Genomic DNA, 17337 nt, shown 5'->3' with positions numbered 1-17337 from the left:
AGGGACACCCAGTCACCTTCACCGCCGCCACGAGCGACGCGCCTCCTCCCATGGATTTGGTCGCCGCCCTGCGCCTCCTGCTGGCGACGAGCCCAGTCCTCCTGCCTTCTTCCAGCAACGCGTGCCGTTCAACGCCACCACCACTGCCAGTTCAACGTTGCCCCGATAAATCATGTGCATCAACCCCCTGGCTGACTTTGTTTCTCTCAACTTCAAGAAGAGGTTCACTTCAGAAGTTTGAACAAGAAAAAGAGCTTCATCTCAGAACTTGCGTGTGGTGTATGTACTGCTGCTAACCTTGTTTTGCTTCTTTACAAAGACTCTAGGAATATTAGTACTGAATTGTTTCTGTCAGCTCCAGCGGGCAAGTGGCCCTGCACAACAACATGCAGCAGTTCAACAGGGGAGTGTGGGTCAGTACCACGCCGACAAGTCAGGTAGACATCCTTTGCATCACGAACTGGTGCAGTTCGATCTTGCGCAAGCTGGAAATTCCCTGGTGCCGAGTGTGTCAGTACCACCCTACAGAGCAGCAATCATTGTCTTCTTGCAGCTTCCATTGAACAATTAATCCAAGGAATTTTGGGTGCAGCAACATTTGTCGGTCTTAGGAATCTCGGTCATTATTCACCACCAGCCATGGTGATGGTCATTGCTGCTCTTTCCATCGCATGGGAGCCGGTTGTTGCTGCCCTTCAATATCTCTATTTCTGAACTATTGTTGCTTGCTATCTCACCCCTCTCAAAATTGTTCGATGATTCGTGTACAGAGAAATTAAATACCTTTTTTGTGTTTCTTTTTTAAGTCATTATATGCTCTTGAAATGTTTATGTTTATGCCTCAAAAGAGAGAGAGAGAGAGAGAGAGAGAGAGAGAGAAAACTAGTATGTGTGTCTCACACTCTGTTACATAACATTTTAATTACCACAAAGCTTCATTTATCCAGAGAAGTTCAAAGTAAAGATTAATTCACACTTTAGGTTTTTCTCCTTTTGTCTATTTGTTCAGTTCTGACTCCTTCGGTTTTGGTTGCAGAGAAAGTTCAAAGTTCATGCTCCTTTGTTTTTTGTTAAGTCAGGCAGAGTCAGGTTTTGCTTGGGCATCATCTCGTCTCGTCCGTTCAGCAAAAGCCTCCAGATAAGTTTACACTTGTGGTTTTGCTCGTTGGTTTAATTCTTTAGTCCACACTCCTTGGGTTTTTGTTCTAGAGAAGTTAAAGAAAACCTGTAGAGGTTTGTGGTAAGTTATGTTTCATTTGAAGCAGGAACATCAACTGCCATACCGATTGAGTTATGTATAATTCGTACCAATTGTTCATATGTTTGATTCTAACCCTTTAAATTTTACTAGACTACGCAGCCCAAGGACATGGTGTTGAAGCTGTCGGGCACGCAGAGGCAGGCGGTGCTGAAGCGCGGGGGCTTGCTGCTGCCAAGGGGTCGAACGACACCCCTGTACTAGAGCAGGTAGTACTACATGGGCGTGTCCACCTGCGACGTACCTGGCCACGGTGGTGGCACAGCGGCGTCGAGCATAAGCTGCACGCCGCTCTTGCCCATGCAACCCGCCGCCTGCTAGCCACGCATCATGCCGGCGGTCGTCTCCACATCAGTTCGATTTGGGCACTTGGGACAACGACTTAAAAGTTGACTGATGCCATGATTTGGCATTTGCTCTATGTATAGTGAAATAGTGTTGTGTATTGTTATCGGCTCATGGTAAGCACCCGAGCCGCCTTGGCCGCCTACTCATCCTCCACCTTGGCCGCCTACTCATCATGTGCTGGTCATTGGTACAGATTGCCATCATGATACTTGTATTGGGGGCTGGAGCTCATGTATTACTCTCAGGTAAGTTCAAAATTTCATGTACATTGACAGTGAATAAGTTCAAGTATATTAATAATTAGAAGTTCAGGTATATGGAATCTGATGCTTGCTGTGTGCATACAAGGGTCAGTTCATCTATGTGTTTGTTGTTTGTCTGAAGCACATGTAAATTTAGTGTCATTGCTAAAATGCAGGTTTAATTTTGTTGGTTTATGAATTTTCCGCGGCAATCTAGCAGAAAAATGAGTGAAGGGGCATGTGTTTCTGAAAAAATGTGTATGTTCAAAATGGGAGGCACAGTACATAGGGATGTTGTCCATCATCATTGATTGATTAAATCACATGCGCGCGTGCACACACACACACATATTAACTGAACTACCCTGACATCGATGATAGAGCCTTTTTCTAATTCCCTCCTACACGACGACAGTACAATGATAGAATAAAAATCAGTTCAAAAATATATATGCTGGAGGTTTGTTGGAATGACAGAAAACATCAGTTCAATTTTTCTATACCATCGCTTTTATTGCTAGATGTTGTAGTCACTTGTTTCCTTGATGCCATCAGGAGTTTGCTTAAATGCTTCAGTCCAACAAAAAGCTCCAGAAAAGTTCATAGTTTGTTTTCAGAAAAACTCCATGGTATTTCTTCGGCTGCAGCATGTACATGCGTCCCTACAAAAAAATGGTGAGCATACCCCCAGTTGCACGCTGCTGCCCCCATGTTCTGCATTTTTCTTCTTGGAGCCAAGCTGTTGTTGCTAATGCGTTTGGATTTAATAAACAAGATAGAGAATAAAAGGGACGGGTGAAGAGAGAGCTTGTAGAGGAGAAAAATTGTGGGAGCCAGGCTTCTTGAAACATTGCATCTGAGCTGATTCTGGCTGCCACACGAGTTAACAACTAACTTATTTCTGTGTGGTTTGTGCAGTCCTATAGGTGTTTATGTTCATGCCCACAAGTGATTTGTTGTGAAGTTAGGCAAGATGAAGCTGGGACAAGTCCGAATCGTGTGGCAGCACCTCTTGTGATTACTACTACAAAGCAGAAAGGATCTTTGTAAGTTAGTTAATAGCACCATGCCGTGCCTCTTGTGCTGCAAGACTGCTAGTTCTTCAACTAAAAAGTGAACCCCGCCTCCATCAGCTCCACTTCATCTTTACAGAGCCAAATCCCGGTGCGCCCAGCCGCTGCTCGTGAACCCCGCCTCCATCAGCTCCACTTCACTAGAGTCGTCGGTCCACAGGAATAGGGGTAGCGGATCCCCTATAGCGGCCAAATCCCGGTGCGCCCAGCCGCTGCTCGTGAACCCCGCATCCATCAGCTCCACTTCACCGGAGCCGTCAGTTTGCAGTAGGGGTAGCAGGTTCACCCGACATCTGACGCCTTCTTCCATCTCGAAAAATCTTGTTTTTTGAGTTCAGTTCTTCGTCACATGTTTCACCAGCTGAAAATGCATGGTGTTCTGAAATTGCTTGCGGACCACTAGCTGAAATTGCTTGACGAACAAGGCAAAGGTTGTATCTTCATCTACTGTTTTTTTAGATATTAGTCATATGCACAAGCACGACTATATTTGCTTGTTATGATCTAGTGGGCAGCATTAACATTTTGGTAGTCCTTCTGCAGGGCCCAAACCCACTATCATGCAAGAAAAAGAAAGCAAAGCCTCAACCAACAGCTGCTCAATCATCAGGTAATTAATCAGCACTAAAACATAGGTGTCTAATCCAATGTTGCGAAAGCAAGCTTGGAGTTGCCTGACTTATCTTTAGGTGTAGAACTGATAGTAAGATGGAGAAGAGATAATGCAACAAAAATCTTAGATAGGGCAGTGAAGTCCATTGCGCATTCTGATTTTTTGTAGCTCCGGACATCAGTTGTATTGAGACATGGATGGCTCTACACCTGAAGCACATATATCTGACAAGCATGATCACATGTTCCCTTCAGGATCTGATGGCCGGTGGAGAGGCGAAGCGGAAGACGGTTAGGAAGCGCAAGAGAATTGGCAAAGACAGCATGTCGATGTGTATTTAATAGCAAGTCCATGTATTACTACATGAGAAGTACTGCTAGTGAGACTTCACTGCCCCATTTCAACAAACTTGTATATGCAATCCTGGTTTGACAAAGTACTCTGCTGCTGGTTTCAGTTCCCTCATTGGATTTGCAGGCTCACGACCATCCTCTAACACCCTGTCAGTGCCACCGATTTAAAGGAGCTCCGTGAACGTGTACTTTTCCTGGTATACAATTGCATTCCTCCTTATATTGTAGTCATTTTGGTTAGTATAAACTTGTATGGACAAAAAAGAATTCTACCAGGAAGTTCATATCTTAAATCCAGATAAGTTCGAAAAACAAACCACGACCAGTTTGAAAAAGAACCACTCTCGCTCCACCGCGGCGCCCAGGTCGTTCGCCGCCGGCACCACTGTCCGTTCACCACCGGCGCCACAGTCCGTTCACGGTGACACTAAGGCCGTTCAACGATGCAATGGTGAGGTCTGGCCTTTCCCCTTCCTCTTTTTATGAAGCCTCCGAGTCGAAGTTCACCTCCGTGTGCTGCTCCACTCGTAGCTCCCAGCCTACCCTCGAGCAAGTTTGTGCCGTGCACGAGATTAGTTCAACCTGTGCACTTGGTACGTTTGTGGGAATGTCTGAGAAAAAAGAGAAACCATATATTTTTGTGCAACATTTCGACCCTGCATCCCATGAGTTCCTGATTTATTTCTTTTGTGCAACAGTTCGACCTCGACGCTTGTGGCAGTCCCACAAGGACGAGTGTGGTCTACGATCGAGCAGTTGGTTCCCAAGTGGGTTCCTGGCTGAAGGTGGGCTTCCACGTTGAGGTGTGGAATGCAATTTACATGGAGATCCTGATGGAGTAAGATGATGGTGATGTGGCGCAGGTGGGCCTCATGGAGTTTGGCTGGGCTGGTGGCGGTCGGCGGTGGACGCGGGTGCATGAGTTGTGGGGCTCCATCTGCCGCTCAACCACCGCTTACTCCCACTCTGTTCACTAGTTTTGTTTTCATTGTCATGCCTATTCCTCGTCGACCTGCAGCAGCAGGAGACACGAGATCACCTCCGGCACCGCTGGTCACATGAAGGTTGCCAAAAATGGTATATTCTCCATAAAAATAGGTGTTTGCTTATCTATATTCTCTATTGTTGAATTATAGCACAAACATTTGCTGAAACGGGGTGCTCAGGACGTCTATTTTAATTCCTGAAACACAAACTAGGTGCTCTCAGTTCAGTACGTGAACAATCATCAGCTCGTGAAAAATACATATAACCTGCCTTGTTGTGTGGGATTTGGGGGGTGCCTAGTCTGGCTAGAGTTTTCAAGTATAACAAGTGTGATAGTGGCAATTTTCAATAACTTTAATAGTTCAAGTACATAACAAAACATAAGTCCACTCTGTAAACAACAGTAGACACAGAAAGTTCAGTTTTGCTATATGTGATTGGTAATGCAGATGTGTTCTTTTGTGGTGAGGATTTCGGCACTAACTATGCAAATAATTTAAAAGTACTCAAGTCCAACTTGCAAACCCGTAGCAGTCCTATAGTGCAACATGCATCAAATTCACAAACAGTAAACCTGACTTGAAGCAAATTCGCATCTGGTTATTTATTTTGTAGCTCATCATTTCTAACATAAGCCAATGCTTCTATTATAATCTAGTTGTTTATTTTGTAGCTCATGTTTTCTAATATAATTTTAAAATGTCCACTAGATGAAAAATTCGATGTATTAGCTAGATCAGTATGGGTGCTCATTAGTAAGACAAAAGTACCAGTACTGATCATTACGACATACATAAATACTAGTACTGATCAGTACTATATAGAGCCAAGCTTCACTATGGATATTACTGACCATAGGAAATTATTAGAATAATTTAATGTTTTTGTAGCTCACCTCTAATTTGTTTCTCTCTACTGCTCTTTTCTCTCACTATTTTGTTTCTCTCTGTACTGCAGCACAAGAGAGGTTTCGACGGATGCTGATCACTAGCCCACTATGACGCCACCGATCACTAGCACGAAGGACACCAACAGGTTGAGGATGAAGTACATGACGCAGACAATGAGGACAACCGAAACATGGAATCCGTACACATAGCACCAACTGCAAATTCAAATTTTCTGTCTGATGATTTGGTTGCTACTTGTTAAAGAAAGTGTACATAACAGTTAGATGTTTCTGCAAGAAAGGAAAATTTGTTTGAATTAAAAATATTGATCAGTACGAATCCAAAATAATGATCAGTTCGATAGTGCTCTCTCCTGCCTATTTGGATTGATGCCACGAATAGTGAAAAAATTGTATGGGAATGTTTAATTATTACTAGCATGTAAGTTCAAAAAATAAAACACAGTCAGTTTGTCTATGAAATTTGAGGAAGTCCGTCAATGGACCCGAGGAAATTATGCTCAAACAAAAAACACAATAAATTTATTCGGGTAAAAAATTATTTTAGTTCAGCTACACAAACCATGCAGGTTCAATAATGATGATACCATAAGTTCGGACAAGGAATCAAATATGAATTTAAAACCAAAAACTTTCACTTCTATAAGTTCAAGTGCTCATCCATACACGGTAATTCAAGTTGGTAAAAGTTCAAGTCGCAAAACAAAAGAAGTCCAGAACATCATTGCAAGAAATGTGAGTTAAGAAAGAAACAAAACATTTTTCTTTTATAAACAATGTCATTCAGTTCAACGGTACAAACGATGCAAGTTCGGGGATGATGATATCGTAAACCATTGAAAGGCCTGTCATGCTGCTGGCAGACGCCTTGGCTGAGTACCACTTCCCCTCCTACTTGCTCATGAGGGGCCACATTACACCCCAGGAGAGGACAGCACCAAAGAGGAGGGAGAGGTTGACGAGGTGCGAGCAGATCATCCCGGCGCCAACATACGTCAGGCTGAAGTCGAAGAAAAATCTGGCCACGGAATCATCGAGGATTTAAAATGGTGAACTCTCTCATGCATTTTCATTTTTCAACCACCGAAACTTAAAAATTGTTCAGCGAGAAAAAAAAGAAGAAGTCATATAGGCGTTGCGTTAACTTACAGGCTTTTAGCCCGAAGGTGGGAAACTGGAGGAAGCCGCAGACGTCATCATCGATGTAGAACCACTGGAAGAAGCTGATCCCAAAGTACTTGAGGAGTCCCATGGACCTGCTGCCTATTGCGGTAAAGGTTGAAAGAAATTCTGAATCAGTCCAGGCCATCCATTTCTAAAGCATTTTTTAAACAGTAAAAACACGATTTGATTCATCGTAGCTGGGAATAAGAAGATGTCCTTTCACGCAAAGGAAAGGAACAATAAAAAGGGTCAGACCTTGCATTCTTATCTCCTTGAGGTGTGTGGAACCCGTTTATGAGGATGGCAGTGGCAGTCCCACTTGTGTAGATTAGCTTGTAGTCGATCATCAGTACCTGAAAGTGTTTAGTTTCACCACCAAATCCTCAGTTAAATTGAAGACCGATTGTGACTACAAAATCAATTGTAAATATCTTTCTCATCAAGAACAGAAATAAAATGCATACTAGCTAGGTTCAGTCAGTGACCGCAACCTTGGTGCTACGGTCTTGCGAGCAATGCCAAAGTTTCAGTTCTTCTGATAGTACAGCAGCGACCCAGGAAAATCAGGAAGTGCGACTCACCATGGACACGTAGAGATCAGAGAAGGGCGCTGGAGCATGGAAATGGAATTAAGCCCATAGTTTTAATATCTTTGTGTCCTTATATATAAATACAACAAATCAACAAAACATGGTGATACCTAATCGAATTCAACAAATGAACAAATCAATCAAGGGGCGGTTGACCATCGGCCATCTCTCCTTTTACAGCAAAAGCCTCAGCTTCTTGGTGGGGAGAGGGCTCTGCACCTCCTCCTCCTCAGGCCGCCTCTTCTGTTGGAAATATGCCCTAGAGGCAATAATAAAAGCATTATTATTATATTTCCTTGTTCATGATAATTGTCTTTTATTCATGCTATAATTGTATTATCCGGAAATCGTAATACACGTGTGAATACATAGACCACAATACGTCCCTAGTAAGCCTCTAGTTGACTAGCTCATTGGTCAACAGATAGTTATGGTTTCCTGACTATGGACATCAGATGTCACTGACAACGGGATCACGTCATTAGGAGAATGACGTGATGGACAAGACCCAATCCTAAGCATAGCACAAGATCATGTAGTTCGTTTTGCTAGAGCTTTTTCAATGTCAAGTATCTCTTCCTTAGACCATGAGATCGTGTAACTCCCGGATACCGTAGGAGTGCTTTGGGTGTACCAAACGTCACAACGTAACTGGGTGACTATAAAGGTGCACTACAGGTATCTCCGAAAGTGTCTGTTGGGTTGACACGGATCGAGACTGGGATTTGTCACTCCGTATGACGGAGAGGTATCTCTGGGCCCACTCGGTAATGCATCATCATAATGAGCTCAAAGTGACCAAGTGTTTGGTCACGGGATCATGCATTACGGTACGAGTAAAGTGACTTGCCGGTAAAGAGACTGAACGAGGTATTGGGATACCGACGATCGAGTCTCGGGCTTGTAACGTACCGATTGACAAAGGGAATAGTATACGGGGTTGCTTGAATCCTCGACATCGTGGTTCATCCGATGACATCATCGAGGAGCATGTGGGAGCCAACATGGGTATCCAGATCCCGCTGTTGGTTATTGACCTAAGAGCCGTCTCGGTCATGTCTGCGTGTCTCCCGAACCCGTAGGGTCTACACACTTAAGGTTCGGTGACGCTAGGGTTATTAGGAAGACTTGTATGTGATTGCCAAATGTTGTTCGGAGTCCTGGATGAGATCCCGGACATCACGAGGAGTTCCGGAATGGTCCGGAGGTAAAGATTTATATATGGGAAGCTGTCATATGGACACCGGAAGGTTTCGGGGGCATATCGGTATTGTACCGGGGCCACCGGAAGGGTTCCGGGGGTCCACCGGGAGGGGCCACCCCTCTCGGGGGGCCACATGGGCTGCGTGGGGCAGGAGCTAGCCCCTGGAGGGCTGGGCGCCCCCCCTTGGGCCCATGTGCCTAGGGTTGGGGGGGAACCCTAGAGGGGGCGCCCCCCTTGCTTGGGGGGCAAGTCCCCCCTCCCTGGCCGCCGCCCCCCCTCTAGATCCCATCTAGAGGGGCCGCCCCCCTTGTCCCTTCCCCTATAAATAGAGGGGTGAGGGGAGGGCTGAACACCCAAGCCAAGGCGCAACCCCTCCCCTCCCCAGCACCTCTCCTCCTCCGTACGTGCTTGGCGAAGCCCTGTCGGAGTACTGCTGCACCAACAACACCACGCCGTCATGCTGCCGTTGGAGCTGTCTTCCTCAACCTCTCCTTCCTCCTTGCTGGATCAAGACGGAGGAGACGTCGTCTGTACCGTACGTGTGTTGAACACGGAGGTGCTGTCCGTTCAGGACTTGGTCATCGGTGATCTGAATCACGGCGAGTACGACTCCATCATCACCATCCCCTTGAACGCTTCCGCACTCGATCTACAAGTGGTATCTAGATGCAAACTCACTCCCTTGACTCGTTGCTTAGATGAACTCATAGATGGATCTTGGTGAAACCGTAGGAAAAAATTTAATTTTCTGCAACGTTCCCCAATAGTGGCATCATGAGCTAGGTCTATGCGTAGTTCTGTATTGCACGAGTAGAACACAATTTTGTTGTGGGCGTAGATCTTGTCAACTTGCTTGCCGCTACTAGTCTAATCTTGCTTCAGCGGTATTGTGGGATGAAGCGGCCCGGACCAACCTTACACGTACGCTTACGTGAGACCGGTTCCACCGACTGACATGCACTAGTTGCATAAGGTGGCTGGCGGGTGTCTGTCTCTCCCACTTTAGTTGAAGCGGATTCGATGAAAAGGGTCCTTATGAAGGGTAAATAGAAGTTGACAAGATCACATTGTGGTTATTTGTAGGTAAGAAAACGTTCTTGCTAGAACCCAATTGCAGCCACGTAAAAGATGCAACAACAATTAGAGGACGTCTAACTTGTTTTTGCAGCAATTATCATGTGATGTGATATATTGTGATGTATGAGATCATGTTCTTGTAATAGGAATCACGACTTGCATGTCGATGAGTATGACAACCGGCAGGAGCCATAGGAGTTGTCTTTATTTTTGTTGACATGCGTGTCATTGAAGAACGCCATGTAAATTACTTTACTTTATTGCTAAACGCGTTAGCCATAGAAGTAGAAGTAGTCGTTGGCATGACAACTTCATGAAGACACGATGATGGAGATCATGATGATGGAGATCATGGTGTCATGCCGGTGACGAAGATGATCATGGAGCCCCGAAGATGGAGATCGAAGGAGCTATATGATATTGGCCATATCATGTCACTATTATATAATTGCATGTGATGTTTATTATGTTTATGCATCTTGTTTACTTAGAACGACGGTAGTAAATAAGATGATCCCTTACAAAAATTTCAAGAAGTGTTCTCCCCTAACTGTGCACCGTTGCTAAAGTTCATCGTTTCGAAGCACCACGTGATGATCGGGTGTGATAGATCCTTACGTTTACATACAACGGGTGTAAGACAGTTTTACACATGCAAAACACTTAGGGTTAACTTGACGAGCCTAGCATGTACAGACATGGCCTCGGAACACGGAGACCGAAAGGTCGAACACGAGTCGTATGGAAGATACGATCAACATGAGAATGTTCACCGACGATGACTAGTCCGTCTCACGTGATGATCGGACACGGCCTAGTCGACTCGGATCGTGTAACACTTAGATGACTAGAGGGATGTCTAATCTGAGTGGGAGTTCATTAAAATAATTTGATTAGATGAACTTAATTATCATGAACTTAGTCTAAAACTTTTTGCATAATATGTCTTGTAGATCAAATGGCCAACGCGCATGTCAACATGAACTTCAACGCGTTCCTAGAGAAAACCAAGCTGAAAGATGATGGCAGCAACTATACGGACTGGGTTCGGAACCTGAGGATCATCCTCATAGCTGCCAGGAAACAATATGTCCTAGAAGGACCGCTAGGTGACGCTCTCGTCCCAGAGAACCAAGACGTTATGAAGGCTTGGCAGTCACGTGCTGATGATTACTCCCTCGTTCAGTGCGGCATGCTTTACAGCTTAGAACCGGGGCTCCAAAAGCGTTTTGAGCAACACATAGCATATGAGATGTTCGAGGAGATGAAACTAGTTTTCCAAGCTCATGCCCGGGTCGAGAGATATGAAGTCTCCGACAAGTTCTATAGTTGTAAGATGGAGGAAAATAGTTCTGTCAGTGAGCACATACTCAAAATGTCTGGGTTGCACAACCGCCTGTCCCAGCTGGACATTAACCTCCCGGATGAGGCGGTCATTGACAGAATCCTTCAGTCGCTCCCACCAAGCTACAAGAGCTTTGTGATGAACTACAATATGCAGGGGATGGTGAAGACCATTCCTGAAGTATTTTCAATGCTGAAGTCAGCAGAGGTTGAAATCAAGAAAGAACATCAAGTGTTGATGGTCAATAAGACCACTAAGTTCAAGAAGGGCAAGGGTAAGAAGAACTTCAAGAAGGATGGCAAAGATTTTGCCGCGCCTGGTAAGCCAGTTGCCGGGAAGAAGTCAAAGAATGGACCCAAGCCTGAGACTGGGTGCTTTTATTGCAAGGGGAAGGGTCACTGGAAGCGGAACTGCCCCAAATACTTAGCGGATAAGAAGGCCTGCAACACCAAAGGTATATTTGATATACATGTAATTGATGTGTACCTTACCAGTACTCGTAGTAACTCCTGGGTATTTTATACCGGTGCCGTTGCTCATATTTGTAACTCACAACAGGAGCTGCGGAATAAGCGGAGACTGGCGAAGGACGAGGTGACGATGCACGTCGGGAATGGTTCCAGAGTCGATGTGATCGCCGTCGGCATGCTACCTCTACATTTACCTATGGGATTAGTTTTGAACCTTAATAATTGTTATTTGGTGCCAAGTTTGAGCATGAACATTGTATCTGGATCTCGTTTGATATGAGATGGCTACTCATTTAAATCCGAGAATAATGGTTGTTCTATTTATATGAGAGATATGTTTTATGGTCATGCTCCGATGGTCAATGGTTTATTCTTAATGAATCTCGAACGTAATGTTACACATATTCATAGCGTGAATACCAAAAGATGTAAAGTTGATAACGATAGTCCCACATACTTGTGGCATTGCCGCCTTGGTCACATTGGTGTCAAGCGCATGAAGAAGCTCCATGCTGATGGACTTTTAGAGTCTCTCGATTATGAATCATTTGACACATGCGAACCATGCCTCATGGGCAAAATGACCAAGACTTCGTTCTCCGGAACAATGGAGCGAGCAACCAACTAGTTGGAAATCATACATACCGATGTGTGCGGTCCAATGAGTGTTGAGGCTCGCGGAGGATATCGTTATGTTCTCACTCTCACAAATGACTTGAGTAGATATGGGTATGTCTACTTGATGAAACACAAGTCTGAGACCTTTGAAAAGTTCAAGGAATTTCAGAATGAAGTAGAGAATCAACATGACCAAAAGATAAAATTCTTACGATCGGATCGTGGAGGAGAATATTTAAATCACGAATTTTGTACACACTTAAGAAAATGTGGAATCGTTTCACAACTCACGCCGCCTGGAACACCTCAGCGTAACAGTGTGTCCGAACGTCGTAATCGCACTCTATTGGATATGGTGCAATCCATGATGTCTCTTACCGATTTATCGCTATCATTTTGGGGATACGCTCTAGAGACAGCTACATTCACTTTAAATAGGGCACCGCCTAAATCCGTTGAGACGACATCGTATGAATTATGGTTTGGGAAGAAACCTAAGCTGTCGTTTCTAAAAGTTTGGGGATGCGATGCTTATGTCAAGAAACTTCAACCTGAAAAGCTCGAACCCAAGTCGGAAAAATGCGTCTTCATAAGATACCCTAAAGAAACCATTGGGTATACCTTCTACTTAAGATCCGAGGGCAAGATCTTTGTTGCCAAGAATGGATCCTTTCTGCAAAAAGAGTTTCTCTTGAAAGAAGTAAGTGGGAGGAGAGTAGAACTCGATGAAGTACTACCTCTTGTACGGGAAAGTAGTGCAGCTCAGGAAAATGTTCCTGTGATGTCTACACCAACTGAAGAGGAAAATAATAATGATGATCAAGGTACTTCGGATCAAGTTGCTACTGAACTTCGTAGGTCCACAAGGACACGTTCCGCACCAGAGTGGTACGGCAACCCTGTCCTGGAAATCATGTTGTTAGACAACGGTGAACCTTCAAACTATGAAGAAGCGATGGCGGGCCCAGATTCCAACAAATGGCTAGAAGCCATGAAATCCGAGATAGAATCCATGTATGAAAACAAAGTATGGACTTTGACTGACTTGCCCGATGATCGGCGAGCGATAGAAAACAAATGAATCTTTAAGAAGAAGACGGACACGGATGGTAATGTCACCATCTATAAAGCTCGACTTGTCGCTAAGGGTTATCGGCAAGTTCAAGGGATTGACTACGATGAGACTTTCTCTCCCGTAGTGAAGCTTAAGTCCGTCCGAATCATGTTAGCAATTGCCGCATACTATGATTATGAGATATTGCAGATGGACGTCAAAACGGCATTCCTTAACGGGCATCTTAAGGAAGAACTGTATATGATGCAGCCGGAGGGTTTTGTCGATCCTAATAATGCTAACAAAGTATGCAAGCTCCAGCGATCCATTTATGGGCTGGTGCAAGCATCTCGGAGTTGGAACATTCGCTTTGATGAAATGATCAAAGCGTTTGGGTTTATGCAGACTTATGGAGAAACCTGCGTTTACAAGAAAGTGAGTGGGAGCTCTGTAGCATTTCTCATATTATATGTAGATGACATACTTTTGATGGGAAATGATATAGAATTCTTGGACAGCATTAAGGCCTACTTGAATAAGTGTTTTTCAATGAAGGACCTTGGAGAAGTTGCTTATATATTAGGCATCAAGATCTATAGAGATAGATCGAGACGCCTCATAGGTCTTTCACAAAGCACATACCTTGATAAGATTTTGAAGAAGTTCAAAATGGATCAGTCCAAGAAGGGGTTCTTGCCTGTATTGCAAGGTGTGAGATTGAGCTCGGCTCAATGCCCGACCACGGCAAAAGATAAAGAAGAGATGAGTGTCATCCCCTATGCTTCAGCCATAGGATCTATTGTGTATGCCATGCTGTGTACCAGACCTGATGTAAACCTTGCCGTAAGTTTGGTAGGAAGGTACCAAAGTAATTCCGGCAAGGAACACTGGACAACGGTCAAGAATATCCTAAAGTACCTGAAAAGGACGAAGGACATGTTTCTCGTTTATGGAGGTGACGAAGAGCTCGTCGTAAAGGGTTACGTCGATGCTAGCTTCGACACAGATCTGGATGACTCTAAGTCACAAACCGGATACGTGTATATGTTGAATGGTGGAGCAGTAAGCTGGTGCAGCTGCAAGCAGAGCGTTGTGGCGGGATCTACATGTGAAGCAGAGTACATGGCAGCCTCGGTGGCAGCGCATGAAGCAATTTGGGTGAAGGAGTTCATCACCGACCTAGGAGTCATACCCAATGCGTCGGGGCCGATCAAACTCTTCTGTGACAACACTGGAGCTATTGCCCGTGCCAAGGAGCCCAGGTTTCACAAGAAGACCAGGCACATCAAGCGTCGTTTCAACTCCATCCGTGAAAATGTTCAAGATGGAGACATAGATATTTGCAAAGTACATATGGATCTGAATGTCGCAGATCCGTTGACTAAACCTCTCTCGTGAGCAAAGCATGATCAACACCAGAACTCTATGGGTGTTCGATTCATCACAATGTAACTAGATTATTGACTCTAGTGCAAGTGGGAGACTGTTGGAAATATGCCCTAGAGGCAATAATAAAAGCATTATTATTATATTTCCTTGTTCATGATAATTGTCTTTTATTCATGCTATAATTGTATTATCCGGAAATCGTAATACACGTGTGAATACATAGACCACAATATGTCCCTAGTAAGCCTCTAGTTGACTAGCTCGTTGGTCAACAGATAGTTATGGTTTCCTGACTATGGACATCAGATGTCATTGACAACGGGATCACGTCATTAGGAGAATGACGTGATGGACAAGACTCAATCCTAAGCATAGCACAAGATCGTGTAGTTCGTTTTGCTAGAGCTTTTTCAATGTCAAGTATCTCTTCCTTAGACCATGAGATCGTGTAACTCCCGGATACCGTAGGAGTGCTTTGGGTGTACCAAACGTCACAACGTAACTGGGTGACTATAAAGGTGCACTACAGGTATCTCCGAAAGTGTCTGTTGGGTTGACACGGATCGAGACTGGGATTTGTCACTCCGTATGATGGAGAGGTATCTCTGGGCCCACTCGGTAATGCATCATCATAATGAGCTCAAAGTGACCAAGTGTTTGGTCACGGGATCATGCATTACGGTACGAGTAAAGTGACTTGCCGGTAACGAGACTGAACGAGGTATTGGGATACCGACGATCGAGTCTCGGGCTTGTAATGTACCGATTGACAAAGGGAATAGTATACGGGGTTGCTTGAATCCTCGACATCGTGGTTCATCTGATGACATCATCGAGGAGCATGTGGGAGCCAACATGGGTATCCAGATCCCGCTGTTGGTTATTGACCTGAGAGCCGTCTCGGTCATGTCTGCGTGTCTCCTGAACCCGTAGGGTCTACACACTTAAGGTTCATGACGCTAGGGTTATTAGGAAGACTTGTATGTGATTGATGAATGTTGTTCGGAGTCCCGGATGAGATCCCGGACGTCACGAGGAGTTCCGGAATGGTCCGGATGTAAAGATTTATATATGGGAAGCTGTCATATGGACACTGGAAGGTTTCGGGGGCATATCGGTATTGTACCGGGGCCACCAGAAGGGTTCCGGGGGTCCACCGGGAGGGGCCACCCCTCCCGGGGGGCCACATGGGCTGCGTGGGGCAGGAGCCAGCCCCTGGAGGGCTGGGCGCGCCCCCCTTGGGCCCATGCGCCTAGGGTTGGGGGGGAACCCTAGAGGGGGCGCCCCCCTTGCTTGGGGGGCAAGTCCCCCCTCCCTGGCCGCCGCCCCCCCTCTAGATCCCATCTAGAGGGGCCGGACCCCCTTGCCCCTTCCCCTATAAATAGAGGGGTGAGGGGAGGGCTGAACACCCAAGCCAAGGCGCAGCCCCTCCCCTCCCCAACACCTCTCCTCCTCCGTACGTGCTTGGCGAAGCCCTGTCGGAGTACTGCTGCACCAACAACACCACGCCGTCGTGCTGCCGTTGGAGCTATCTTCCTCAACCTCTCCTTCCTCCTTGCTGGATCAAGACGGAGGAGACGTCGTCCGTACCGTACGTGTGTTGAACGCGGAGGTGCTGTCCGTCCAGCACTTGGTCATCGGTGATCTGAATCACGGCGAGTACGACTCGATCATCACCATCCCCTTGAACGCTTCCGCACTCGATCTACAAGTGGTATGTATATGCAAACTCACTCCCTTGAATCGTTGCTTAGATGAACTCATAGATGGATCTTGGTGAAACCGTAGGAAAATTTTTAATTTTCTGCAACGTTCCCCTACATCTTCACCCCTGCGTTCTCCGGCATCGGCAGCAGGTTTAGGTCGAAGTTCCTCAGCACGGTGGAGGACGCCGACACGGAGACGGACATGGACATGGACACGGAGGTGCCGTCCCAGTAGTGGCAGTGCTTGTGCCCTCCGAGCGCCTGTCGGGTCGTGAAGTCCCGCCCGCAGACGGTGCACTGATGCGGGCCGCCGCTGCTCCTGCCCGAGGACGCCGCCGCGCTCGCCTCCGACCCAGCGCCCGCGGACGCCTGTGCGGTGATGCAACGCTCTCCGGTGGGCGGTGGCTTGCGGTGGCTGGACTTGTGCCCGTCGAGCGCCTGGTACGACGCGAACGCCTTCCCGCAGACCGTCCAGCTGAACCGCAGCTCCTGAGACGGCGCGGGGGACGGGTTCCACGCGCTCGCCTACTGCTCCTTGCCGGTGGCGGCGAGCGCGGTGAGGTAGTCGTCCTTGTTGAGCACCGGCGTGGCGGTGGGAACCAGGGAGAGGGAGAGGGAGAGGTCGGTCTAGTCCGCCACCACCCCGCGGACCGTCACCTGCTCGCACCATGGTGGCACGCGCTCCGCCGCCCGTGAGGCCGCCGCGTCAGACATGGAGTTGGCGCCCGCGAAGGCCCTCAGGGCGAGCAGCTAGAGCTCCTCAACGGCGGCGACGACTGTGGCGACTGCGCTGCGGGGATGAAAACGCCATGAGTCCAGTAACATAGGTCCAAACAGAGCATCATCCCATAGAGGATGATCAGTTCGACAAAAATGAGAGCATCAGTTCAACCCCTCGAATTCGTCAGTTCAAAAAGGGTAACAGAATAATATTCT

At 46.3% G+C, this 17337-nt stretch overlaps 1 pseudogene; it reads right to left on the bottom strand.

The window, feature by feature from the left end:
- Positions 1 to 7712: 7712 nt before the first annotated feature.
- LOC119309439 overlaps positions 7713 to 17337 on the bottom strand; it is a 20029-nt pseudogene continuing 10404 nt past the window's right edge.

The sequence above is a fragment of the Triticum dicoccoides genome, chromosome 5B (assembly GCF_002162155.2).
Source record: "Triticum dicoccoides isolate Atlit2015 ecotype Zavitan chromosome 5B, WEW_v2.0, whole genome shotgun sequence".
NCBI classification, from domain to species: domain Eukaryota; kingdom Viridiplantae; phylum Streptophyta; class Magnoliopsida; order Poales; family Poaceae; genus Triticum; species Triticum dicoccoides.
This window is presented reverse-complemented; position numbering and strand designations above follow the sequence as displayed.